We start from the raw sequence: 27,930 nt of genomic DNA, 5'->3' as shown, positions 1-27,930 counted from the left end.
AGACAGAGAGAAAGACAGGGGAAGGGAGGAGAAGAAAAGGAAGGAAAAGAAAAGGGAGAGGTGAGGAGAAGAGAGAGAAAAGTGATGAGAAAAGTGTAGGGCACAAGTGCATGGGTTCCAGTGGCTGGAGAATAGTGTCCTGGGGAGGACAGCCAGCCCCTGCCTCCTGACCCCTGTGACCTGAGGTTCACCCCCTTAGCGGGGTGCCTCTGTCCTCATCCTGTCACCCTGCTTACTCTGTGACCCTCCAACTCCACCTTCCTGTAATATTGCTACATCCAGGCAGGGACATTCTAATACTCATCCAAGGTGTGGGGAGAGGAACAGGGAAACAAACACAGGCTCTACTACTAACTATGAGACTTAAAGGCTAGGACTCATTCTGTACAACAGCAAAGCCCCTTCTTATCCCTCTCCCAGCTTCCATCCTTGTGGTGGGTACCATCAAGCCTGAACTCAAGTGGGCTTGCACCAGTTGCTCCCAGGAGGGCTCAATCGGGACAGCCGGGCCACCAGCCAGCACTACCCACCCATACCTTCATCGTGAAGGGCAACAGGGCTGTGTTAGAGTTGACAGTGGTCTTGGGGATCTGGGGGGACTCTGGGTATACTCAGAGAAACAAAGAACTTCAAGGTATGGCTTCTCCAAGTGCAAAGTCATAGCCTTTGGATCACTGGCAGCAGCAAACAGAACAAACATAAACATCAGCACCTAAGCCACATTTGTACCCCCTTCTCCCAGGCAACTTCACAGCTGGTTTTTGCCCCTCAGAATGGTTCTAGAGCGTTGCCAGAACAGGGGGTTTCCTCCCACTTTACACAGGTGAAAACGGAGGCCCTCAGAAATTAAGCGATCCGTTTCAGATTGCACAGTGATGGATAAAAAGCAGCAGATGTAGGCCTACAACCTAGGGGTCCTGTGCCCCTCCAGAGCTCTGTCCCACTAACTAGAGAGGCAGGCACCTGCCCTCCCTCCCATCCCACTCTCCCACACCCCTGCTATTGCGCATGCTCATTTCCACTCAGCTCTGAGCGCTTGGAGGGTAGAGACTGTGTCCCTGTCTCCAGCAACCAGCACGAGCAGACGGAGACTTGGGAAGAATGACGTGAAAGCTTCAATCAGCCCTGGAAAGGGAAGCCTAAACTGCGGTGCGAGGCGGGCATTCTCCAGTAGTCACCCCTTCTCTCCCGACGAGCATGTGACTGCAGTGACCCGAGCACTGGAGACCACCAGCGTGAACACAACACATGACATCTTTACGCAAAGGAAATTGAAACCAACTCGCTCGGTTGGCCACCTTTTTTTTTTTTTCTTTTAACATCCCTCTAAAACACAGGCTGGCAAAGCAATTGGCTCAGAACCTGGGGAGCTGGAATGCATTTAGGGGCTCTGAGGTTGTCCAGCCGGAACCTGCACATCCAGCGACCCACCTCCTTTCCCAGGCCCTGACAAGCTGATTGAGCTGCGACAGGAAGAATAACTGGCGGGTGATTGCAGACTATCCAGTGTCAGCTCATTGTTCCAGGAGGAAGCTGTCAGGACCAGACCTCCCGGGAGGGCCTGGGGCCTCTGGTTCTTATTTTTCCCTCTGTAGGTGGGAGGATGGCAGGGGTGGGGTTGAGGGAGCCATCACCCTTCCCCCCACCTAACTGGACACTCCCAGTCAGACGTCATCGGCCAGGGTCTCCACGTTCCCAACCCCCAGAGACCTCAGATGAGGGGAAGAGGGGCCACCTATGCTGTTTTTCCCTGTTTTTGTCCCTTAAAAACAAAAGTTGTGTGCTTTTTTATTGTGGTAGGAACACTTAACATGACACTACCCTCTTAACAAAATTTTAAGTGTACAAGACTGACCTGTTGACTATAGGTACAACGTTATACGGCAGACCTCTAGAACTTATTGAACTTTCTTAACTGCGAATTTATGCCTGTTGATTAGTAACTCCTCATTTCCCCCCCCCTCAAGCCCCTGGCAATCACCATTCCACTCTTTGATTCTATGAATCTGACTACAACAGATACCTCATATAAGTGGAATCATGCGGTATTTGTCATTCTGTGACTGGCTTATTTCACTTAGCGTAATGTCCTCTAGGCTCACCCATGTCGTCACACATTGCAGAATTTCCTTCTTTTTTGAGGCTGAATAATGTCCCATTGTATGTATATATCATGTTTTCTTCATTGATTTACCTGTCAATGTACATTTAGATTGTTTTCACTTCTTGGCTATTGTGAATAGTGCTGTGGAAAACATAAAAGTGCTAATATCTTGCCAAGATCCTGATTTCAATTCTTTTGGGTAAATACCCAGAAGTGGGATTACTGGTTCTACTTTTAAAATATTGAGGAATCCTCCATAGTGGCTGCACCATTTGCATTTCCAGCGACAGTGTGCAAGGGTTCCAATTTCTCCACATCCTCACCCACACTTGTCTTTTTTTTTTTTTTTTGATAATAGCCATCCTGAAGGTGTGAGGTGATATCTCATTGTGGTTTTGATTTAACACTTCCCTGATTAGTTGAACATCTTTTCACATAACCATTGGCCATTTGTATGTCTTCTTCAGAGAAATGTCTATTCGAATCCTTAACCCATTTTTAATCAAGTTTTTACTTTTGTTGCTTATATATTGAGTTGTAGGAGTTCCTTATATATTTTGGAGATTAACCCTTTATCAAATATACAGTTCGCAAATATTTTCTCCCACTGTATAGGTTGCCTTTTCACCTGTATTATTTCCCTTGCTGTACAGAAACTTTTTAGTGTGATGTAGTCTCACTTGCTTACTTTGTTTCTGTGGCCTTTGCTTTTGGTGTCATATCCATGAAATCACTGAAAAGACCAATGTCATAAAAGTTTTCCCCAATGTTTTCTTCTAGGAGTTTTAGTTTCAGGTCTTATGTCTAAGTCTTTCATTCATTTTGAGTCGATTTTTGTGTATATGTAAGATAAGGGTCCAATTTCAGTATTTTATATGTGGATATCCAGTTTTCCCAACACCATTTGTTGAAGAGACTATCCCTTCACTATTGTGTATTCTTGGCACTGCTGTCGAAGATCAGTTGGCCATATGTGTGTGGATTTATTTATGGGCTCTGTATTCTCTTCCATTGGTCTATATGCCAGTACCATTCTGTCTATCCTCTAAGGTTAAGAACAAGACAAGGATACCCAGTCTCACCACTTCTATTCAACATAGTACTGGAAGTCCTCATCAGAGAAATTAGTCAAGAAAAAGAAATAAAAGGCAGCCAAATAAGAAAGGAAGAAGTAAAATTGTCCCTGTTTGCAGATTACATGATCTTATGTATAGAATACCCTAAAGACCACCAAAAAAACTGTTAGATCTAACTGACAAATTCAGTAAAGTTACAGGATACAAAATAAACATACACTAACATTTCTATAAACTAACAACAAACTAACTGAAAAGGAAATTAGGAAAATGGTATCATCTACAATAGCACCCAAAAGAATGAAATACTTAGGAATAAACTTAGCTAGGAGGTGAAAGACTTGTGTACTGATGTTTCAACAAAACATTGATGAAAGAAATTAAAGAGGACACACAAAAAAATGGAAAGATATCTGACGTTTATGGATTGGAAGACTTAATATTGTTAAAATAGCCACACTACCCAAAGCAATCTGTAGATTCAATGTAATCCCTGTTAAAATTCTAGTGCCATTTCTTACAGAAAAAAAAAAAAAACCCTCTGCAGTTCATATGCAACCACAAAAGACCATGAATAACCAAATCAATCTTGAGAAAGAAGAACAAACCTAGACACATCACACCCTCTGACTTAAATTTTTTTTACTTTTTATTACAAAAGTATGATAATGCACACTCTTTGTAAAACATCCGTTGGACGTAGAAACAGATCAGGCAGGAAGTGAGTCCCCTGTGACCCCACCCCTCAAAGACAATTACCATGAACACTGGATATTTTTAGTGCACATGTTTTATGTACTGTGAGGAAGAAGTGGCTGAGTAATACTGGGGAATGTTCCCAAATATGCAAACTAAAATTAATAGTATAAACTATATAGTTTGCACATTTAGGAGCATTTTTTTAGTTTGCACTATAAATTATACAGTTTGCACATTTGGGAACATGCTCTAACATTGCTCAGCAACTTGCTTTCTTACTCACAAGAAGGTGTAGACATAGAAAAATGTCATCAAATATACCCCAACACCGTTATTTTTCACAGTTGCATAGTATTCCAGTATATGGACGAATTAAAATGTATCTCTTCATTATCCTATTGACGAACAATTTAGGGGTTTTCCAGTTTTTCACTTTTCCAACAAACCCTGGACGTATTTGTGCATATATGTGACTACCCTTGAGTGAGTATTTTTAGAAATGGAAGTCCTGAATTGAAGGAGAAGGCAGTTTTCAATTTAATAGATCCTGTCAAATTTCTGATGTCCTCTTTGAAAGGATAGCAAGTAAATCTTTAAACACGTAAACAAAACTCTTCATTTGCTTGAGTCTATGCCAGTCCCAAAGGTGGTGCTCTCATTCTTCATTCTTATCCTTTTAGAAAATGCTTTTCTTCCCACAGAGGCATTTTTCTCAGAGGCCCAGCCCTCACTTTCTTGTTAGGAGTGGTGTAGCTTTCAGGTACCTGAAACTTACATAAGGAATGCATTTGCAGGCCATGGAGTCTGACTCCTGTCCTGCCTTCTTCATTCCCACTCAGGGGCTGGTCATGCACGGAGATGACACCATCAGGAATGTTGCGAAGAGCCCTGCGCGTGGTTCACCCCAAAGTCAGGCATTATGAATTCTAACCAGAGCCACCCAATTCTCACACAGGAGGTGGAGGAACAAATTTGTATATCCTTTGTGTGTGTGTGGGGGGGGTGTAATTGGACATTATCTATTCACATTTTAGAAGTGTGTTTCTATGACTCAAGAAAACGAACCTCTGTAATAATTAGAAACAATCTAACTTCTCAGTGGATATGGGATCATCTACTTGGAATAATGATCAGGCATGAGGACCACCCCAAAAATATCATTCTGGAGTTTTGTCATGGGAAATTCAAGTCTTGGGATTAGTCCATTATTCTTGAATTTTACTTTTGTCTACACACTGGGGCTACCATACAGATCAAGATATCTTGGTCACTTCCAGCATCCCAGAAAGTTCTCTCATGCCCCATTCTAGTTAGTACTCTCCATCCCACTGGAGCTACCTGTTTTTATATCTGTCACCACAGAGCAGTTTATCTTCTTCTTTGACTTTCATGTAAATCATACTGCATGTACTCTCTTATGTCTGAGTTCTTTGACTCAAGATAATATCTGTGAGATTCATCCATGTTGTTTTGTGTATCAAATTTTCACTCTCTTTTTATTGATGTGTGGTATTCCCTTGTCTGACTATATTCTGATTTACTTGTCCATCCTCTTTGTAGACGGATATTTAGGGTTGTTTTTTTTTTAGTTTTGCACTATTATGAATAAAGCTGTTATGAATGTTGTTATACTTCTCTTTATCTTGGATGTATAACTCAGAGTAAAATTGTTGGCCATCTGTATGCATGCTTAGCTGTTGCAGATAATGACAAATAGTTTTCCAAAGTAGCTAAACCAATGAATACTCCTACCAAGCAGTATAGGTTTTCACGACCTTGCCAGCATTTGGAATGATCAACTTGTTATTATTGTTTGTATGTCTGCTTATTTGGGGTTTTTTTCTTTTTTTTTTTTTTGCGGTACGCGGGCCTCTCACTGTTGTGGCCTCTCCCGTTGCGGAGCACAGGCTCCGGATGCGCAGGCTCAGCAGCCATGGCTCACAGGCCTAGCCGCTCCATAGTATGTGGGATCTTCCCGGACCTGGACGTGAACCCGTGTCCCCTGCATCGGCAGGCGGACTCTCAACCACTGTGCCACCAGGGAAGCCCTGCTTATTTGTTTGTTTGTTAGCCATGGTGGGGGTGTAAAGAGGTTTCTCATTTTGGTTTTAATTTACATTTCCATCATGAGTGATGATGTTCAAATTTTTCATAGGTTTATGGCTATTTGAAGACCTTCTTTTGAGAAATATCTATCCCCAAGTCTTGCTCATTTTTTAACTGGATTGTTTGTCTTTTGTTATTGATTTAAAAGAGTTCTTTATATATTCTAGATATAAGTCCTTTGTTATATTATATATATATATATAGATATATATATAGTGTGAATATCTTCTCCCAATCTAAGGCTTAAATATTGGGGTTTCTTTTGACAGATATGCTTTTTTGAGCTTTTTGTGTCCTGTTTAAGAAACTTTTCCTATTCAAGCATCATGAAAGTCTCTATTTTCTTCTAGAAGCTTTATTTTTATTTTTTATTGAATTATAACTGACATACAGTATTATATTCATTTCAGGTGTACAACATAGTGATTCAGTGTTTTTATACATTATGAATTGATCACCACAATAAGTCTAGTTACCATCTGTCACCATACAAAATTATTACAATATTATTGACTACACTCCCTATGCTGTACATTCCATCCCTGTGACTTATTTATTTTCTAACTGGAAGTTTGTACCTCTTAATCCCCTTCATCTGTTTCACCTGTCCCCCTACCCCTCTCCCCTCTGGCACCCACCCATTTGTTCTCTGTATCTATGAGTCTGTTTCTGTTTTGTCTGTTCATTTTGTTTTTTATTCCACATATAAATGAAAGCATATATATGAAAGCATTTATATGTGGAATAGGAAAGCATATTCCACATATAAATGGTATCTGTCTTTTTCTGACTTATTTCACTTGGCATAATACCCTCTAGGCCCACCCACACTGTTGCAAATGGCAAGATGTCATTCTTTTTTTTATGGCTGAGTAATATTCCATTGTATACATACCATAACTTCTTTATCCATTCATCTATTGAGAGACACATTTTCATATCTTTGTAAATAACGCTGCAATGAACATAGGGGTACAAATATTTTTTTGAATTAATGTTTTTGTTTTCCTCGGATAAATTACCAGGAGTGGAACTGCTGGATTGTATGGTAGTTCTATTTTTAAGTTTTTGAGGAAGTTCCATACTGTTTTCCATGGTGTTTCTACCAATTTACATTCCCATCAACAGTGCATGAGGGTTCCCTTTTCTCCACATCTTTGCCAACACTTGCTATTTCTTGTCTTTTTGATAATAGCTATCTGACAGGCGACAGGTGATATCTCATTGTGGTTTTGATTTGCATTTCTCTGATGATTAGTGATACTGAACATCTTTTCATGTGTTTGTTAGGAATCTGTATGTCTTCTTTGGAAAAATGTCTGTTCAGGTTCTCTACCCATTTTCTAATTGGGTTGTTTGGTTTTTTGCTGTTGAATTGTAAGAGTTGTTAAATATTTTGTATATCAATGCCCTATTGGATATATTGTTTGCAAATACTTCTCCCATTCGGTAGATTGCCTTTTCACTTTGTTGGTGTCTAGGAGTTTTATTGATTTACCTTTCACATTGAGGTCGCTGCTCTTTCTTAATTATACATGGTGTGGTGTAGGGATCAAGTTTTCATGTTTTGTTTTTATTTTTGTTTTCTCTACAGGTATACAATGTCTTTAGCAACAGTTTTGGCAAACATGATCCTTTCCACCACCAAATGGCAGTGGCACCTTTCTTGTAAATCGAGGAACAACATACTGGGTCTTTCTATTCTGCTGCATTAGTTTATTTTTCTATTCTTATGCCAATAGTACACTGTCCTAGTTACTGTGGCTTTATAGTAAATCTTGAAATCTGGTAGTGAAAATCCTTCAACTTTGTTCTTATTCTTCAAGATTGCTCGGCTCTTCTAGGTCTTTCGCTTTGCCATTTGAAGTTTAGAATCAATTTGTCTATATTTACATCAAAACGTTCTCTTGGAAAGTTGATTAGGGTTGAATTGAATTTATAGATCAATTTGGAAAGAACTGACATGACATATTGTTAAATATTGAATTTTCCAATCCATGAATATCTATTCATTTATTTAGGTCTTCTTTAAGTTTTCTCAGGACTATTTTACACTTTAGAGGTTTTACACATTTTTATACATTTTAGACTTATCTAAATTTATATTTTATAAATTATATTTAATTTTTGATGCAATTATAAAACAGTATCACTCTTTAAATTTCATTTTCCAATTGCTGGTTACTGATTATAGAATTACAAGTGATTTTATATGTCTTTATATCCTGTGGTTTTACCAAATGTACTTATTAATTATACTAATGATTATTAATGTTTTATAGATTCTTTTGGATTTTCCAATATACAGTAATTTCATCTGCAAGTAAAGACCTATCTTCTTTGGCTTTCCAATCCTGTGTCTTTTTGTGCTTTCCAGACCCCTCAGTACAGACGTGAAATAAGTAATGATAATGGACACGCTTGTCTTGCTTCCAACCTCAGGAGGAATGTGTCCAACATGTTATCCCTAAGAATAATGTTACAGAGTTTTTTTGGTTTTTTGTTTTTTGTTTGGTTTGGGTTTTTTGTTTGTTTGTTAACTATAGGTCTTTTTCTGTAAATACCCTTTATCAGATTGAGAAGATTCCTTTCTACTCCTAGTTTGCTGAGGGTTTTTATCATGAATGGATGCTGAACTTTACCAAATACTTTTTTTTTTCTGCATCTACTGAGCATAAGTAGTACCACAATTCACATCATGATAAACTCTTTGGAGGGCCTTAAAATGAAAGATGCTGGGAAATGTTAGTCTTTATGGAAATGGAAAAACTAAATGATGGAGTTGGGGGAGCATCAGTGAAAGGCTATTACTGAGAGGACTCTGCCTATTAGAGGTTGAGAAGAAGTATCCTCTTTCCAGTCCAAACTTTTCCAACATTCCTATCTTGGTGTCAGGTTTCAATTAACTACTTTGTGCTAATGTTGGCGTTACCCAGGCTTTAAATCCAGAGCTGTGTTTCTAGGGTCTCCCTGCCCTTGGGAAAAAAAGCTACTGGGTTCTCTAGGGGCCCAGATCTCCCCCATCACCAGCCTCCCCTGAGGCAGGTGGTTGAACTGTGCCTGAAGAAGAATCAGGAAAGGACCTCCCTTTCCTCCCAGAAGGTCCCTGGGACCTCCAGGTGCCCCCTCAGCATCCAGAATGGGCTCTGCAGGCCCCGTCCTCCTACTTCCTCACCTCCCTTCACCCAGAGCGGGACACAGGAGATGGGTATCACTTAGTGGGGTGGGAACAAGAGTGGGGTGGGATGGGATGTATTGCTGAATGATATGGAGGTCTAGGACAGCCTACCATGCAGGGTGCCCCTCCCAGCCCAGACCCAGGAACCTGAACACTTTCTTCCCTGAGATCATGCCATACTTGAGGGAACTTCAAACAACCTCATTAGCAGGGCTCAAGAATTATAAATTAATAAGCCTCCTTATACCTTCAGATGCTTCAATCTGGGTATAAATTGTCTTAGGAGAGACCAAAGAGGGTCAGCAGAATTGGGGGGACAAGACCTCCTGCCCCAACCAAATCAGAGCTCTTTTGTAGGCTTTGCTAGTTCAAGGCCACCATCACTTTCTTAGTGAGAAAGGTCTGGGTGCTGACATAAACTCACTCTGAGCCACTGGGAGTTAACCCCATAGCACTCTGTGTTCAGTATCTCCCAACTACACCATTTGTCATCTTCATCAGGTCTTGACCTAAAGAGCCTCTCCCTCTAGACACTGTTAAATACAGTGCCTGGACCAGGTGGATCCTACCTGTGTGTTACAGGAAAGAGTCTGGTGTCCAAACTGAGCCAAACTAGACAAGCTCCTGTTGGAGCTGACAGTCTTGCTGGTACAGTCTATATTTCCACCCTCATTCCACCCTGGGGCTGGGAATTCTCCTCGCTTATCACCATCCCTTCTCCCAGATCCCAACCCCATACCCGCACTGAGCCAAGGGTCCCAACTGGTGGCTGCCCATCCTCAGCAACTGAGCCCCACCCCTCTTCCTCGACATTGGAATGTGGCCCATCCTTCAAATGTCCCTCTCCCCAAAATCTTCTCTGATAACCTCAGTGGGGACAGCAACCCACTCCCTGAATTCAGGGACCAAGCCATTCTCTTCCCATAATACACACTGCCCTGTAACTGTCCTGCTTGTTTTGTTCTATTTGTGCTTCTTGAGACCAGGGACCAGGTCTTCCTATTCTTGGTGACAACTTCTGCTCCTTGAACGTTTCTTGGAACATTATGGGAAGACTGACAGACTAGGTACTGCCTCCTGGATCATTCCTGCCCCCTCGCCATGCCTGGGATGTCCTGTGGGCTGGCACCTTGGATACACACCATCATTGGGTAGCAGGGTCCTTTGACTGCCAGACCCATTAATCAAGCAGTGGGAAGCTGTTATTCTAGCTCTGGGTGAGGAACAACTTTGCCTGGGAGCAAACTCCAAGAGTGGTTATTTGGATAAGCCTTTGTCTAGGTGTGGCAACTCTGAGGGGCTGGGCCAGAGGCTTCAGGAAACCCCCAAGGGCGTGTGGCATGGACATCGCATTTGGCACACAGCATGCCAGAGGAATCCAGCCAGCAAGACAACCAGCCTTCCTGCTCACTGGCCGCTCTCTCCTAAGTCCAGAACGTTTGCGAAGCCAGAAGCTTTGGCACGAGGCTGCTCCCATCCTTGCTGGCATGGGTTTATGGATATTAAAAATGCGCTGATGTGAATCACCATGCAAACATGCTTCACTAAAAGTTCCTGCATGCAGGAACACTGCTCCTTTTATCATCCCTTCCTCTTCTGTAGGAAACATTCACCCACAGATGATGTGGAGATTAGTGGGGCGTCAGGCTGCTGCGTGTTTTTAGGCCTCCTGTCAGCTCCCATCAGCCACGGCTAGGGCTGCAGAGAAGGCCGGGACATACCTCAGTGCCCCTGCCTGGGCCCCATGGGCAGAGTCTGGGGCAGGAGAGTGGCTTGGGAGTGGAGAAGACATTCCTAGTCAAACATGTTCTCAGGTAACCAGGCTGTAGCCATTGACCTGATGGTAATATGGCGGCCGCAACCTCTAGTGTACACTCTCTCAGGTTGGCAAATAGCATCGGTGAAAGTCCAAACTCTTCTTCCTCTGGGACAGCCACTTCCACCCTCCCCTCCCTGTGAGGTTGCCAGATAAAACAGAGTCCCATGTGAAGGACAGAAGATGGGCTAGACAGCCCCTGCCCTCTAGAAAGCCTCAGTGCATGCAGGAACGTGTCCGATCTGGATGCAGACATTCTGAGAATGTTGCCGTGGAGGGTTTGGATGGTCAGAAGTCCCCTCTGCCGGGAGATCAGGGAAGGCAACATGGAAGAAGACATGCTGGAATTGAGCCTTGAACCGTGGGCTAGGTTTTAAACAAACTGAGATAGGGAGATGGCATTCCAGGCAGCAGGAAAGGCCTGAGCAAATGTGGGGAAGTGGGAGAACACAACATCAAGGACCAGGGGCTTTCCCACTCTCCGTGCATCCACTCTTGGTATCGCCTTGTCTTCAAGCTGCCTTGAAAAGTGACTGCCATCATTCTGGGCAGCATGTCCAAGCTCAATCATGACCAGGAGCAGAAGAGGTTTCTCTTCCTGTGCGTCCAGGAGCTGCCTCGTAAGAGCCTAGAGCTCCTTGCTGGTGCTGAGAAAGGAAGCCAGTCTGAAGGAGGAGGCATTGGCAGGGGGAAGGGCCCTGTCTTGACCTTCCTCTGACCAGGGAACTCTTGGGCCAACAGAGAGAATCTGACCCATGCCTGTCATGCCTTATCTGACGCCTTCAGTGTTCAGTGTGGTCCAGACTCCCCAGGTACCCTGCAGAGGGCAGAGGCTGTGTCTCATATGTATCTGCCCACAATCTAGCATGCTGTTTGGCTCCTAATAGACTCCAAGGACCTCATCTAGAAATCAGGGGATCATGATGCCCATCCCCATTGAGTTGCTGTTAGCACCTACTTGGGGCCACTGAATCACACGGCTCCAGGAGGCTGTATCGACACGGAGGACAACAGGGGCTGTGCCGCTGCAGTCCTGGCCCTCTTTATGCTGCGCGTAGTGGTCAAGCTAGTGGGGTCAACATTTATGGAACTACCGCCATGTTATATTCCAGCTGAATTATCTCAATCAGTCCTCCCCATCCTTAATGGTGAAGCAGGGCACTATTTTACCCCCACATGGGGAAACTGAGGCACAGAGCATTCAACAACCGACTCAATGTCACACTTGTAACCAGTGGCAGTGTGGGATGTGAGCCCTATCAGTCGGCCTCCGAGCCTGCGTGCTAAACCACTGCGCCCCTCTGCCCCTGAGAAGACCCTGCACGTTCCATCTACAAGAAGTACCTTGAGGACCAAAACCCTCAGACGACATCCCAGCTTGTAGACAGGAATGAGCCAGCAAGTGCTCTGGTAGCACTCCATCCTCCTCTCCCGCCCCCCTGCCACTCTATTTCCCAGAGAAGTGCGTCCCACTAGTCCTGCCCCAGCTCTCTGTAGTAGGTCCGGTGTCCTTTCCCTGTGTCCCCCTGCCTTTCCGAGAGAAGCCTGCCTGCCCTCTGTGAGAGACACAGGGATGGTTGGTAGCTACATCAGGGAGGTGCCCACAGGGTTGATGCAACTCTGGGCATGAACCCAGACAACTCTCTTGGCCTTTTGCTGATGACTGGGTACAAGCTGAGCTGAGAGGCTCTTTTTAGGAGCTCCATATAGAGTGCCCCTTATAGGAAGCACTGAGCAGACCCTAAAGCCCCTTCAGGGAAGTGGATCTCCCTCTCACCACCCAAAAGGAGGGAGGAGGAGGGGCTGAGCCTCAGAGCCCAGGGGGAGTTCATCAAACACCCAGAGCTCCCCCTAAGACCTGCCCTGGACCCAGCGACCACCATGGAAAGACAGGGGCATCCAACATCCACCCCAGCTAGAGGTAACCACATGCCCCTTGGTCTGCAGAGAGGAGGGGATGGGAGCCTGAAATTTCACTTTGTGAAATTCTTTCCTTTGGGTTAAATCCAATGTGAATTAGCTAGATCTTTTCTTTAGGGTAATTCTGAGGGGTTAGGGAAAAGGTGAAGGGCCAGTGTATTTTAAAAGGATGAGAAGGTCTTCAAACATTCCAAGGTAGAACTTGGGCTAAGTTTTAATAGAAAAATCATGTTTTTAATTACCTAACAGTTAATTAACTTTCAACCAGCTATCTCCAGGTACATCTGACACCCGAGACAGATGGTCATGTTAGCCTCTTGGCTTCCAGAACCTCTCCATGCTCATGTGTGTGGCGCCTCAGGTGGAGTGGCCATGGCTCAGAACCAATTTTAGGACTCAGAATCTCAGAAATAGAAAGAATCTCAGGGGTGACTCAATATAGCAGTCATCACCTTGTCATCCTAAGGGCTCCTCTTATTATTCCTAGGAAATCTGATGATGACATCGATGCTAGTCAGCACTGGTGGCTAGGGCAGGCTAATCCCTGGGATGGTGCAGAGTTGGTACAATTTCAGCCAAATACCAAACTGACTCAGATAACCTGGTACTCCTCGTTTGGGCTAAACGCAGGATTTCTGATCAGCTTCTCAAAATGCTAAAAGCAGTTTCATGCTACATTTATTTCCATTCATCAGCCCCAAAGCATTTCGGGCCTGGCCTAACCAACCTTGGGGACTGTCCAGCAATCCTGGAGCGGGTGAAGACTGTGGATGGCAGCCCTGAAACCACGCAGCATGGGGCCATGTGTCCCACAGAAGGAGGTTAGTCTTGTGGCCATCAGCCCTGGGGAGGGCCAGGGCTGGGGCCAGGGCTGGGGGCAGACCCAGCCTTCCCCAGAGCTCTCTCACTCAACACCAGTTTGGTCTCTTTGAAGCCTATGGCTGCTGAATTTCACTTTCCATCTGGCTTCCTGGCCAGGCCATTGAGAAAGGCCAGGTGGTGGGGCTCTGGGACTGTCAACTGAGCCAATGCCCATTGGCCAGGGCTGAGCTTGAGAGAACAGGATGTGGAGAACACAAGTCAGCAACTGCTTGGGGACAGGAGTACAGCGAGGAGCATTCCTTTCATTCCAGGAGAGACTAGGTCTGGGATGGCTCAGAGACACCTGGTGTGTCTCCAGGAAAGGGCCACTTGAGGCTAAGGGGGCACTGGGGGGAGGCCTCATGAAAGGAAGGGCCCATGTGGTACAAGGGCCTTCTCAGCCTTTCCTGAGGCCCACTTCCCATCCTGCCCCCAGATGCTTTGCTAAGTGCCTCTGGTACCTTCTTTAAGTTTTCCAGGGAGGTTTGCCGTGTGTATCCCAGGTCTTTGCTAGAAGCCAGGAAACCTGCGTTCAGGTCCTAGATTTTCCGCACTCTCACCGTGTGACCTTCGGAAGCTCCCTTTTCACTCTCCAGGCCTCAGTTTCCTCAGGTATCAAATACAGGAGTGAAGGAAGCAGGTATTATACATAACAAAGTATAGGTATACTTTCCTGGATGCATTCTATGTACCTGTTGTTTTATGTACATTATTTCTTTTGATCTGTATAAAAACTTTCTGTTAATAGAACTTGATATTTTATGAGGGTTTACTACTAGCCAGGCTCTGTGCCGGGCTCTTTACATGTATCAGCTCACTTCATCCTCACAACAATCCTCTGAGAAAATCCTATTATTGTCTCCTTTTATAGAGAGGAAACTGGGGCACAGATGCTCCAGTGACTTTCCAAGTCTTGCCGCTAATGGGTGGGGAACTTCAACCTGGCACAACTCCAGAGCTGCTGTTCGTATATGACATGAAAATAAGCAGAGTGTCCTCCTCAGGGAGTCATTGTGAGCATAAGATGAGTGGTAGAGAACTTCATGCAACATACAGACGTGCTCAGTGGGTGTGGCCTCTTTGTCTCACTATTATGATCATTTTCCCCTTCCTACTAAGGCTCGGAGGGGTGGGGTAGCAGACCCAGGTCCCCAACCCCGACAGCGGTGCCCTCCCCACCTCCATTCTGCCGCTCCCTCCATTCATTCAGCTCAAGGTAGCCCCAGCCAAGGCCAGAAGGGCAACCGATTACCTGCCTGCTTTCCTCATTTTCTCCCCTTCTGCCTTGGGGACTCCTCCTGGGCTCACTCCCTCTCCCCAAGGTCAAAGGCGCTACCTACCTCTCAGGAAAACACAGGATTCCCACCCTCTCTGGTAGAGTGACTGACCACAGCTAAGCGAGATCTCTCTGTAGGAGCACATCAGCCCTGGAGACAGGTAGGGCGTAAAGTTCTAAGAGAGGGCTCCCAGGAGCATCCCAGGGGCAGAGGTCGTTGGAAGGTCTTCTGGAATTCCCCAGACCAGCCCCAGCTCCTGGGAATGTCGATGCCCGGGGCCACCACCTCAAATACCACCAGTCCTTGCGTCTGGGATGGTGTCTGGTCTCAGGATTTTGGATAGATGAAGATTTATCAGTTTGAGATTAAAAAATAAAAACACTCCTTATTGTTCTAAAAGATATCAGCACTCCTATGTTCATTGCAGCGTTATTTACAAGAGCCAAGACATGGAGACAACCTGTGTCCACAGACAGATGAATAAATAAAGAAAATGTGGTATTCATATACAATAGAATATTATTCAGCCATAAAAAAGAAGGGCATCCTGCCATTTGCAACAACCTGGATGGAACTTGAGGGCATTAGGCTAAGTGAAATAAGCCAGACAGAGAAGACTAATAGTGTATGATCTCACTTTTATGTGGAATCTAAAAAAACTGAACTCATAGAAACAGAGAAGAGTTTAGTGGTTGCCAGAGGTGGGAGTTGGGAGGTGAATGAAAGGAGTGAAGGTGGTTGAAAGGTACAAACTTACAGGGATGAAATAAATAAGTCCTAGGGATGTAATGTACAGCACGGCGACTAAAGTTAATAATACCATATTGTTTATTTGAAAGTTGCTGAGAGAGTAGATCTTAAAAGTTCTCATCACAAGAAAAAAAACTGTAATGTTAACTAAACTTGCTGTGGCAATCAGCTGCAATATATACATGTAGCAAATCATTGTGTTGTACACCTGAAACTAATACAATACTACATGTTAATTATATCTCAATAAAACTGGGGGGTTAATGATATCATTTGTTTTAAAAATTAGAATAATATTGTGGCTACAATTTTGTGCCCAGTTTTTTCTTAACAAATTTGTTTGTTTGTTTGTTTGTTTATTTTTGGCTGCGTTGGGTCTTCGTTGCTGTGTGCAGACTTTCTCTAGTTGCGGCGAGTGGGAGCTACTCTTCGTTGAGGTGCACGGGCTTCTCATTGCGGTGGCTTCTCTTGTTGCGGAGCACGGGCTCTAGGCACGCGGGCTTCAGTAGTTGTGGTGCACGGGCTTATGCTCCGTGGCATGTGGGATCTTCCAAGACCAGGGCTCGAACCCGTGTCCCCTGCCTTGGCAGGTGAATTCTTAAGCACTGCCACCAGGGAAGCCCGCAGGGTGTTTTTGGTTTTTTTTCATAAACTTTACATTGCCTGAAATTTTTCATGTTACTTAACAGTTTCTGAAGGCTGCTTTGTGTAGCAGACAAGGCAGATTGGCTACTCAATAGCCATTTGGTCTGAGGACACCACCACCCACACCCCCTTCCCCCAGCCACTCCCTTAACTTCCTCATTAAAGAATCTGGAAAGCCACAAATTTTTACCGTCCCAGACTCCTCTGCAGCTAGGAATGGCCATTTGACACAGTTCTGGCCAATAGGAATAAGCAGAACTCACTGGGTGGGTCCTTATAAAAAGGGGTAGACTCATTCACGTCTTTTTGCTGTTTCTTCTTTCTTCCTTTCTGGAATGCTAAAGTCATATTCGGAGGGGCAGCAACCATCCCATGACTGTAAGGATGAAAGAAGGAAACTAAATGGAGTCTGGTTTCTTAACCATATCCTTGGGCTGCTGCATGAGCCTGGAACTGCCGACTTCTAGACTTCTTGTAATTGGGTGTTGAAGAAATCCCAGCGTGTTAAAGCTACTGTCGTTACACTCTCAATTCCTTGCAGATGAATGCAACCCAAGTGCATAGCATTCTATCCTATGAATGTATCACAATGTAATATTAAAATTCACTGCTGATATACTGCCACCAGAAATAACATTGTAGTGAATATCCCTCAACACATTTTTAGACACTTCTCTAATTATTTACTCTGGCTTTATTCCTAGAAAAGGAATTATTGGTCCAAAGGGTAGGTATAGTAGTCCGCCCTTATCTGAACTTTCACTTCCCATGGCTTCGGTTACCCGTGGTCAACTATGGTCCAAAAATATTAAATGGAAAATTCCAGAAATACTTCATAAGTTTTAAACTTCGCGCCATTCCGGGTAGCACGATGAAATCTCACAGCCTCCATTTCTATTCTACCCAGGACGTGAATCATCTCTTTGTCCAGCATCTCCCTCCTATTAGTCACTTAGTAGCCACCTTAGTTGTCACTTAGTAGCCACCTTAGTTGTCAAATAGACTGTCATGGTATCACAGTATTTGTGTTCAAGTAACCCTTATTTTACTTAATAATGGCCCCAAAGTGCAAGAGTAGTGACTCTGGCAATTCAGATACGCCAAAGAGAAGCTATAAAGTGCCTCTTTTAAATGAAAAGCTGAAAGTTCTAGACTTAATAAGGAAAGAAAAAAAATCCTATGCTGAGGTTGCTAAGATCTATGGTGAGAACAAGTCTTCTTTCTGTGAAATTGTGAAGAAGGAAAAAATTTTGTGCTAGTCTTGTTGTTGAACCTCAAACTGCAAAAGTTATGGCCACAGTGCATGATAAGTGCTTAGTTAAGATGGAAAAGGCATTAAATTTCTACATTAAGACATTTTGCAAGAGAGAGACTGCAATCACATAACTTTTATTACAGTATATTTTTATAATTGTTCTATTTTATAATTATCATTAACCTCTTACTGTGCCGAATTTATAAATTAAACTTTATCATAGGTATGTATTATAAGAAAAAAAACAGTATATGTAAGATTTAGTACAATCTGTGGTTTCAGGCGTCCACTGAGAGTCTTGGAAAGTATCCCCTGCTTATAAGGGGGGACTACTGTAGGTTGCAGGATTTTCTATTTGTTTGTTTTTACCTCTTAATGCATCTTTTAAATGGCCATGCAGGTATACTGTGCCAGTGAGACTTCTAGGCCAAACCCAGATCTGTCCCCTATCCCTAGTGTCTAGGGTGCGACCAGGTACACTTTCTGAGTATCAGGGTCTCTCCAGAATTGAAGTGTAATGGAGAGATAAACTACAAGCAATTAGGGCAACATGTTTTACTGAGACAGAAAGTCCATGTTTTCCTCTCACTCGATTTCTCCTTCCCCAGGCCTGGCCCTAAACCTGGTGTCCCCTCCGTATCTTCGAGAGAGGTGTATGTTGCTAGACAGGCAGATGCCACTTAAAGACAACCTCTCTTTCTGACTTTATGGGCTCCTAGGTAAATTACATTTCATACTTTTCGTTGTATGCGAGACCCTAAAATCTAAATGACTTAAGATAGATATTTATTTTGCTTTCGTGTAAAGCTCTGAACCCAGATGGCCTCTCTACTCTCCAAAGTCACTGGGGCCCAAGGTTTTCCTCTTGTTGGTCTGCCATCCCTGGAGTGTTGCCCTCATCTGCTTGGAACAAGATGGCTGTCTACCATGTCAGCATTCCAGCCAGCTGGGAGGAAGAAGCAGGAGGAAGGGCACACCTGTGCCCTTAAAGGCATGAGCCAGACGTTGCTTCAGTGATGTGCCGGAGCCGGATCTCACTGGTTCCAAGAGATGATTGTGCATAGCTCGAAATCAGCTGTGGTGGGAGTATTTACACCATGGAAATTGGCAAACACTACAATCAGGGCTTTATTTTCCCTGAAGAGCATAGCCCTCATGCATCTTTTCTGTTCACAATTCATTGGTGAGAACTTAGTGACATTTCACCCCTTAGCTGCAAAGGAAGCTAAGAAATACAGTCTCCAGTTGTATTGTCATGTCCCCAACTACAAATCTTATTGCTGTGGAATAAAGGTAGAGTGGATACTGGGACAACTAGCAGCCTCTGTCCCCAGACTTGCTGAGGGGATTGTGCCCAGGAGATGAGGTCTGGATTCCATAACTGGGGCTGACTTCAGAGACCCCTTCCAGGAAGAGCCCTTGGGCAGAACTCCAAATGGCTCCAGGCAGGTTCTTGTGCACATGGCACAATCTGGTCCATGAGAAGCACTCACACATCCTGACCTGACACTTCCCAGACACCTCTCTTGCTGCCACAGGCCACGTGGCCCTTCTGGGTTCTCTGAGTGAGCCTTGAAGCCCTCCCACCAGCTCCAGGTGAGGACAGACATGCCCTACCATCCTGCTCAGGGCTCACCCGCTCCAGCGGCCTTCTCCAAAATCCTCATCAAAATCTCCCTTTCTGGGCTCCCCTGGTGGCGCAGTGGTTGAGAGTCCGCCTGCCGATGCAGGGGACGCGGGTTCGTGTCCTGGTCCGGGAAGATCCCTCATGCCGCGGAGCAGCTGGGCCCCTGAGCCACGGCCGCTGAGCCTGCGCGTCTGGAGCCTGTGCTCCGCAACGGGAGAGGCCACAACAGTGAGAGGCCTGCATACCGCAAAAAAAAGAAAAAAAAAAATCCCTTTCTTCTCCTACTGCCTATAGGATGAAGTGTTTTTAGAGTTATGAAACCAGTTCTCCAATTCCCTTTGAAAAATTTGTATACAGCCTGGGCTGCCTCACCACTCACTTTGATATGTTATCTCCATCCTGGTCATCTGCTATTGTTAGCAGTTCACTGAGACCCAGTTACCATGGACAATTGTAAATACACGATCCAAGCCCTGGATGTCACTGGTAACACTGACTGGTAACGCTGATGACCAGTTTGGGGGTCAACTCCCAAAACTGACAGTCCCCGCAGTTCCTGGAGCTCCATCTCAGATTTCTGAGGGGCTATAGGTTCTGTCACCTCAAGTCCACCCACCCATGTGCTCTTAGACTCAGGCAAGGGGGGCTCCTGCCCTGGGCCCCCTACCCCTACTTTAGATGGCACTGCTCTGACCCTTCTCTGGCTGCACCCCTGCTCCCAGAGTGAGGAGTCCACAGGTCCAACAGGACATGACCTCCCACACATGACCCCCTTCTAGAACACATTCTGGGTCCCCAGGTGTCTGGAATTCCCTGAGCCTCCTTCCAGGGTCTGAGTGAGGGTCTTCCCGGGTTCTGTCCTCTGAAGGCAAAATGAGCCCCTGGCGTGTATACCTCTTGGCCCATGAGATGACCAAGGGTGGCTGTGTGAGGGTGCCTACAGAGCCTGGACAGGGACCAGAGTGTCCACATGCCTGTATTCAAGACCCCTCATAGAGCAGGGTCAAGCCAGGGTGCGAAGAGAACAGCCCGAGTCTGCTTGCATTCCAGTGCAGAATTCTAAGGAAGCTGAAAACTCTAAATTTAAATCCGGCCTTCTAGATCATTACAAAGGAGCATGTGTCAAGGTAGAGGAGAAACCCATATTTTATTTAACTTTGTTAGCTTGATTTTATAACGTATAAACATAAAGACATGTGGTACGAGGACCACCATTTGTACTTTTGCCATAGGCTTCCAAATGTTGGGAGTGGCCCACCCCTGAGAGCTCCTTTCTTTTCGCCCCAGGTTATTCAGACCAGAAAACGGCATCTACAAACTACCTACATCTCCCAGTAACTCAGCAATCAGGCAAGAACCAGCACCTGGTTTGTGCTTGCACTAAAAGGGTATTCCTTTCACGTCTGCAAGAATACTTGCAAAGCATGAGGCAGGTAGGTCCTTGGGAGTGTGGGAGGGCAGGCTTGGGTCTCCTGTGACAGAGACATTAAAGCCAGCAGGATCCCTCAGGAGAAGAAGGGACGAGGCAGGGTCAAGACAGTGGGAAGAGCAGGGCTACAGATCCACTGTTCAATGTGCCCCTCGTCGAAGAAAAGTATGCACTTCGGCATATAGTCCACTAGAACATTCTAAACAGAAACCTGAGCCATAATCTAGTCCAATGGTTTCCAGGCTTTTATTTTTAATCATCAAAAATTTTTTAATTTACCAAAATGAAAACTTAAGTGAAATCCCAATATTAAAGGAGGCAAAAGTGATAAACAGGTTGCTCTGATCCTTTAAATCCTTACTGACTTTTGGAAAATCCTTTATTGCTTACAGATATCCCTGAAGTTCCTCCTCAGAGGTCTGGGCTCCCCAGAGCAGAGATGGAAGACCACTAACCTAGCAGTAATGGGTACCAGGGGTTGGACCTGCCCAATATCCATTCTTCCCTTTTCTGCTCACAGCCCTCCCTCTCTCCCTCGATCTGCTTGCGATGGAGCAGGCCTCCGTTTCCACCACTCCCCAGCCAATCAGAGGGCACATGACCCAGGCCTGGCCAATCAGCACGTGCCACCTCCAGCCACAGTGATTGGTTCAGAGATAGAAGGTGACCACAGTAGGGTCAATTAGAGATACTCCCAAGACTTCTGCTAGAGGGACTGGACAGGGAGAGGTGGTCTCTTTCATGTTAGGTCTTCTAAGAGGATAGGCAGTCAGAGGGAAACAGAGAGAGAGAGAGAGAGGGAGAGAGAGAGAGAGAGAGGACCCATCACACGTGGGAGCCTGCTGGGATCCATGCATGCATGAAGCCGGAGCTACCCTGCATGTGTCACTTACATCAGCCAATGCAATTTCCTTCTCCAGACCAATTTGGATGGACTTTGTCATCTGTCAACAAGGCCGTTGTGACTGATCCAACCCCTGCATTTTACACAGGAAGAGACTAAAGCCCAGAGAGGGGAAGGAGCATTACCCAAGGTCAGCAGGATCCCAGCTGGGAGCCACGACTAGGAGCCAGCTCTCCATATCAGTGATGACTTGTGCATATCTAACTTCTCCGTATCCTTTTTTTTTATTTGCTAAGACTGGCTGATTTTTGCGTGTGAATGAGAATTCTAGGCAGGGGAGAAACAGTGGAAAGAAGTTTCCTGAAACTCAGCCAAAGGAGGCCAGCCCACACTCAGGAATAGACTAGCTTTCCATGAAGGTGAAGTGCTTTGGTGTCATCTGAGAGCCTGGGAAAGTCACATTGTCCGAATCAATCTCTTCTACCTTTTCTGCTACCTGAAATTCCACCAATAAAGTATCTTTCTCCGAGATTACACATTGCCTCCTTCTTCAGACTTTTCTTTTAAAACACTACCCCAGGGCTTCCCTGGTGGCGCAGTGGTTGAGAATCTGCCTGCTAATGCAGGGGACATGGGTTCGAGCCCTGGTCTGGGAAGATCCCACATGCCGCGGAGCAACTAGGCCCGTGAGCCACAACTACTGAGCCTGCGCGTCTGGAGCCTGTGCTCCTCAACAAGAGAGGCCGCGATAGTGAGAGGCCCGCAAACCACGATGAAGAGTGGCTCCCACTCGTTGCAACTAGAGAAAGCCCTCGCACAGAAACGAAGACCCAACACAGCCAAAAATAAATAAATTTTAAAAAGTAAATAAAATGCTACCCCACTGGGTGGGAGTGACATCCTATACCTCTAATTCCATCATGGGAAGAAGTTGCCCAAAACCCTCCTCCCAGACCAGAGGACCCCAGGGAAGCCTGAGAGCCACTGTCCTAGGGATGAAGAGGCACCACAGTGGGTGCTCATAAAACCCTGGAGGACGAGGCACAGACACCATGGGAGAAGGCAGATTTCTCCCTTTCTTCTCAAGTCACAGCTGGATAGGGTATCAGATAGTCCCAAAGAAACCCTGAGGGACAAAGGGAGGCCGACCTGGGTTCAGATCCTCTTCCAGCCAATGCCTTCTTAGATAATGCCAGGCAAATTATTTAACCTCTCTGGGCCTCAATTTCCTCACTGGTGAATTGAAAGCACAAATATCTGTCTGGTGATGAGGATGCAGTGAGCGTGTAAATTGCCCAGTAAACAGCAGGCGTTTAAGAAATCTGTTCCCTCTGCTCAGAAGAAGAAAGCAACCCTCTCCACTGGAGGGAGTCATCTCCAGAATTCTAGCGCTTTTATCACACAAAAATGATGAGTTTTCAGGGAAAGAGCTGCTTCCCAACCAGCCCCAGCTCGGCACACCCCAGGGACATAGGAGCCGCCTGTCTGGCCAGGGGCCTGTGGCTGGGACTGTGGTCACCACCATTCTCACATTAGCACATTTGCACACTCATCAGGCAGCACGCCTTCTCTCCAGCCCAGCAAGCAGAAGGGATCCCAATCACAAGCGAGGGTGCCCTGGGCCCATGAGTGCAGACAGTTGGCGTACAGGGTCCCTAAGGCACAACAGATAGGAGGGGGCTTGGCAATGGTGATATGGTAGCTTGAGGAACTGGGGCTCAGAGAGGTTAAGGAGTTTGTTGATTGTCACCTAGCAAATAACAGGCAGGGCTTAAAAACAGACTTATCTATCCTTTCCCTGGCCTCCCTGTCTGGGGTACCATTTTCAATACTTCAAAATAGACCATCTGGAAAGGACTTTTTATAGATAGGTCTGTCGGAATCAGAAGTAAAAACAGGGATGGATTAAGGAAAAGGAAAAATAAAAACCATAGAGCAGGCCAATACTAGTTTCTCCCTTTCTAGGGCTCCCTCATCTTCCCACTGTTGGAGGAAACGATAGAAAATGTTTCCCATGCTCAGACATTAAGAATCTCGTTATGTCACTCTCATCTGTTACTCTCCCAAGGAATCTGCGTTTGAAAAAAAGAGCCAAGGACAGTGCTCAGGCCAAAAGAGGGTGCTAGGGGCTTCAGGGCACAGTCCCCATGCCTCAGTACCTTCTCTTTCTGCCTAGGAACTAGTCTAGGGCTGAGTACTCCTCCAACACTCCCCTAGTATCTAGACAGCTCTGCGGCCGGGACTGGGGCCTGAGCTGGGGCTGCAGGAATTGCAGCATGTTCAAAGATATGTCACCGAAATAATGGAAGGCCCCAGCCGCGGGCCAGGCTGACCTCCCAAAGTATGTGTTTGGGAGTTTGCAGCTGGAGCCCAACTGCTTGAAGAGAGCCAGGCCCACCCGGATGCAGGTGGGCGGCAGCCCTTCCCACTCCTGCCTCTGGGCCAGGAGCAGACGGGGCAGTGTCTCTGAGAGCAGGGGACCTGACCTGGGCTGGTGGACCCGGGACCGCTCCACGTGGGACACCCCACGCCAACTGGAGCAGACCCAGATCCTGAGTCACAAGGCTGGCTGAGAGTAGGATGCAGGGGGTAGGGGGGCCAGGCCCATAGACAGCAGGGGGGCGGGGACAGATGGGAGAAGAAAGGACAAGAGGGCCCTGGATGGAGCCGAAGGGGGGTCTGCCATGAATCACTAGGAGGGGCCCCCGCGGTCCTGCTCCCCAAGCCTCTGCTACCCCACCTTCTATTTCTCCACGAGATGAGCTCTCATGAAGTGTTTAAGTTCTCTGATGAATAAAAGGGAGTTATCATCCTAGGAAATGTTTTGGATGGCTGGCCATTGTGGGAAGAAGTGTTCTTGAAAAAGCGGGATTCAGTCGTGGGGGTCTTTGACCCAGCTGACCTCCATGTGGACAAGGATTGGCTGACAGAGGTGACCTCAAGGGCTTTGCCTGGCCCGGGTGGACCAAGGTGGGCTGTGGGGACATCACCCCTTGTGCAGTTCTATGGCTGCCCTCCCTGCCCAGGGCCCTGGCACCAGGACCCCATAGATCTCGTGTCCCACCAACACCATGCAGCTCGCTTCTTCTTCTTTTTTTTTTTTTTAATGTATTAATTTATTTTTGGCTGCGTTGGGTCTTCGTTGCTGCGCACGGGCTTTCTCTAGTTGCGGCGAGCGGGGGCTACTCTTCATTGCGGTGCACGGGCTTCTCACTGCGGTGGCTTCTCTTGTTGCGGAGCACGGGCTCTAGGCGCGCGGGCTTCAGTAGTTGTGGCATGTGGGATCAGCAGTTGTGGCTCACGGGCTCTAGAGCGCAGGCTCAGTAGTTGTGGCACACGGGCTTAGTTGCTCCACGGCATGTGGGATCTTCCCGGACCAGGGCTCGAACCCGTGTCCTTGCATTGGCAGGTGGATTCTTAACCACTGCGCCACCAGGGAAGTCCCATGCAGCTCACTTCTGTCACAAAGGCCATGTGGTTACTCACAGCACACCAGAGGCAGGGAGGTGGCAGCCTTGGAGCCATGGGGAGTGGGGCTTACGGGAAGGCAATGGGGCCAGTTTGAGTCACAGCCCAAAGATGGTGGCTCTGAGCTCCTAGGCAGGCCTCTCTCCCTTCCCTGGGGTCCCCCAGAGTGTCCACCAGTCACCTAAAAGGCCAAGGCTGCAGAGGCTCCCAGTTCACGGGCAGAATACGGGGCTCCCCTGACTGAGGAGCCCTGCCCTGGCTCCTGGCCTGGCAGCACCTCAGCTAAGCGCCGGCAAGGGCGGGGCGCCCAGCTCTTCTGCCCAGAGCCCTGCAGAGCCCCCGTCCCTCCTCCCCACCACACCAGACAAGGACTCGGGCTGCCCAAAGCCCCACAGCGCCCCACAAACACACCTTCACCCCAGAACAAAGACTGACAGACACACTGCCTTGTCCACCTATCCTCTCTCACGTGTTCCCAGAGCTCCCTCTCACCCTAACGCTTAAACACACTCACACCAATGCACACTCACTCGAACCCACAGATGTTTGCACGCTCTCACTTAGACACATAAAATATTCCCACCCAAGTGGTTATTCACATGCTTGCCAGAATCTTACAGAGGAACACACACTCTCACCCATAAACATGCATGTTCCCTCGTGCACGCACGCGCTCACACACACACAAAAACTCACATCCTCACACGTTTTACCACTCAAGATATCTGCTGCTCTCTTCACTGGGGTCAGAAAGGGGTCATGGGGGCAGGGGCCACCAGCTCCTAGGCCTCAACTTGGAAATGGTCCCTCTTCCCTTCCTCCCATGGCTGCTTCCCCTGGACTCCCTCCTTCTCCAGTGGCAGTTAGTCTGGGATCTTCTTTGCTATCCCCTCAGTAAGTATCGTCATTTCTGCCCCTGCTGACCTTCATCAAGCTGTTTCCCTTGCCCGAAAACCCTCCCCATAGTGTCCCGTCTATCCAATTCTACCCAACCTGCAAGACCCCAACACATCCCTGGTCCCATGAAGCACTAACCTCCTGTGAGGAAGCTTGCGCCCTGGGAAGGGTGCTCACCCATGCAGGTGTGCCGTGAGCCCAGGGGTCCCCACCTGTTTCCTGGGTATGAATCTAGTGTCATTCATGAGATAGCAAAAGCCTCGAGGCCCAAGGAAAGCACTGTTCCCCGGTCCCCCTACCCTCGCTCTCTTGCGGCCCCGGAACACACACTGTAGAACTGGGCCCTCAGCTCAGCTCTGCCCGGGGGTGCTGCCCCAGACTCCTTCGATTCTCATTTCAGCCTTTCCAATTGAAAGGCATCCAGTCTGGGGGCAGACATACCCGGGTTCAAATCCCAGCTCTACCATTTCTAACAGTATAACTTGAGCAAACTCCTTAGCATCTCTTGGCCTCAGTTTCCTCGTCTAAAGCAGTGAGAATAATAATTCCTCCTTTGTAGGTCTGGAATGAGGAATGACTATAAAGTCCCCTGCACGATGACTGGCACACAGTAAGTGACCAACCCAACATGGAGCTCCTCTCCAATGTCCCTCTCGGCTTTCCTTGCCCACAATCCGAGGGTTTTAACCTCCAGGATGGAATGGTCCAGGGAAGGATCCGGGAAGCTAGGGGCACCTGGCTCCAGCCCACCCCTCCCTCCCCCAGGCTGCGTCTAGGTCTGCTCCCCTCATGTGGAGCCCCAGAGCTCCAGGACATCTTTGATTAATAAGAAGTGGAAAGATAAGCCTCATGATAATTAATAAATCATTAGCAGCATTACTTTTCATCAGATAAGCCCATTAATTGTTCCCATTTCCTTACGTAAAGCCCAGCCCCAGGGGCCCCTTGCAGTGAGTTGATTTTATGAGAAACCCAAGCTTATAAAGAAAAGCAGGTCCCTGGTGGGATGAGTGGTGACCACTTGCAGGGGCACCGGGGACCCGCACCTCTGCGCTTTGGGAGAGCAGCAACCAGAACACACAAAATAACTCCTGCCTCTCAGGAAGGGCCCCAAGGGAGCTCGGAAACCCCTAACCCAGAGCTGGCACACAGGTGTCCTCTCTGACACCAGCACTAACTGATCACCAGTGCCTGTTGCAGCCATACTCAAAAAAAAAAGCCACATCCTAACTGAGAGGAAAAAAGGTTCTAATTGATTAGCAATGCCTGGCAGGGGCATGGGACAGGGCCTGAAAGCACAAGAGGGACATCTAACCATGCATCATTCATTCTGCAAACGATTAGTGAGTGTCAAGCACCGTGCAAGGGGCTGGGGTACTGTGAGGAGAAAAAAAAGACACAGTTCCTGATCTCATGGAGTTTATATTTGCCATCTCTAAAGTTCCTTGTCAGAGGAGGAAACAAACAGGGAAGGGGCTGCCCAAGGCCATACTGAGGGTCAGTGGCCAAACTGGCTAGAGCTCCTTCACTGTCCCCTCCCCAGCCTGTCCTTCCCTCAGAGAAGCAGCAAAGGGATCCTAACTTCCCAGTCCCCCCGACACACTAACACAGATGCTCTGCCAGGAGTCTGCACTTACCCCCCAGACTCTGAGGATGGCAGTGTATTCTCATTCACATGGAGAAATGTTTTGAATACCAATCATGTACAGGAGCACTGAACTGGGGCACACGGAAACTGTCCCCCAGAAACTGGCTGGCTGGTTGGATGGAAAAGGCTTCCTTAAAAAATAATAATAACAAAGCAAAACAACTAGGCAGAACAGGTGCACTTAATAACATGCTCTAAGAGATTAAAGGCAAAAGGCATCCTTGCAAGTTGGAGAATCCTTGAAGGCTTTCCAAAGGTGGTGACAGGTTAGGAAGGAATTGGAAAGGAGGCTTGGAGACAGATCTTGCAGGGCTTCCAAGGCACTGCTTG

Source organism: Mesoplodon mirus (assembly GCF_964341445.2).
Source record: "Mesoplodon mirus genome assembly, chromosome: 6".
Lineage (NCBI taxonomy): Eukaryota > Metazoa > Chordata > Mammalia > Artiodactyla > Ziphiidae > Mesoplodon > Mesoplodon mirus.
The sequence above is the reverse complement of the archived record's forward strand: the minus strand, read 5'-3'. Positions refer to the sequence as shown.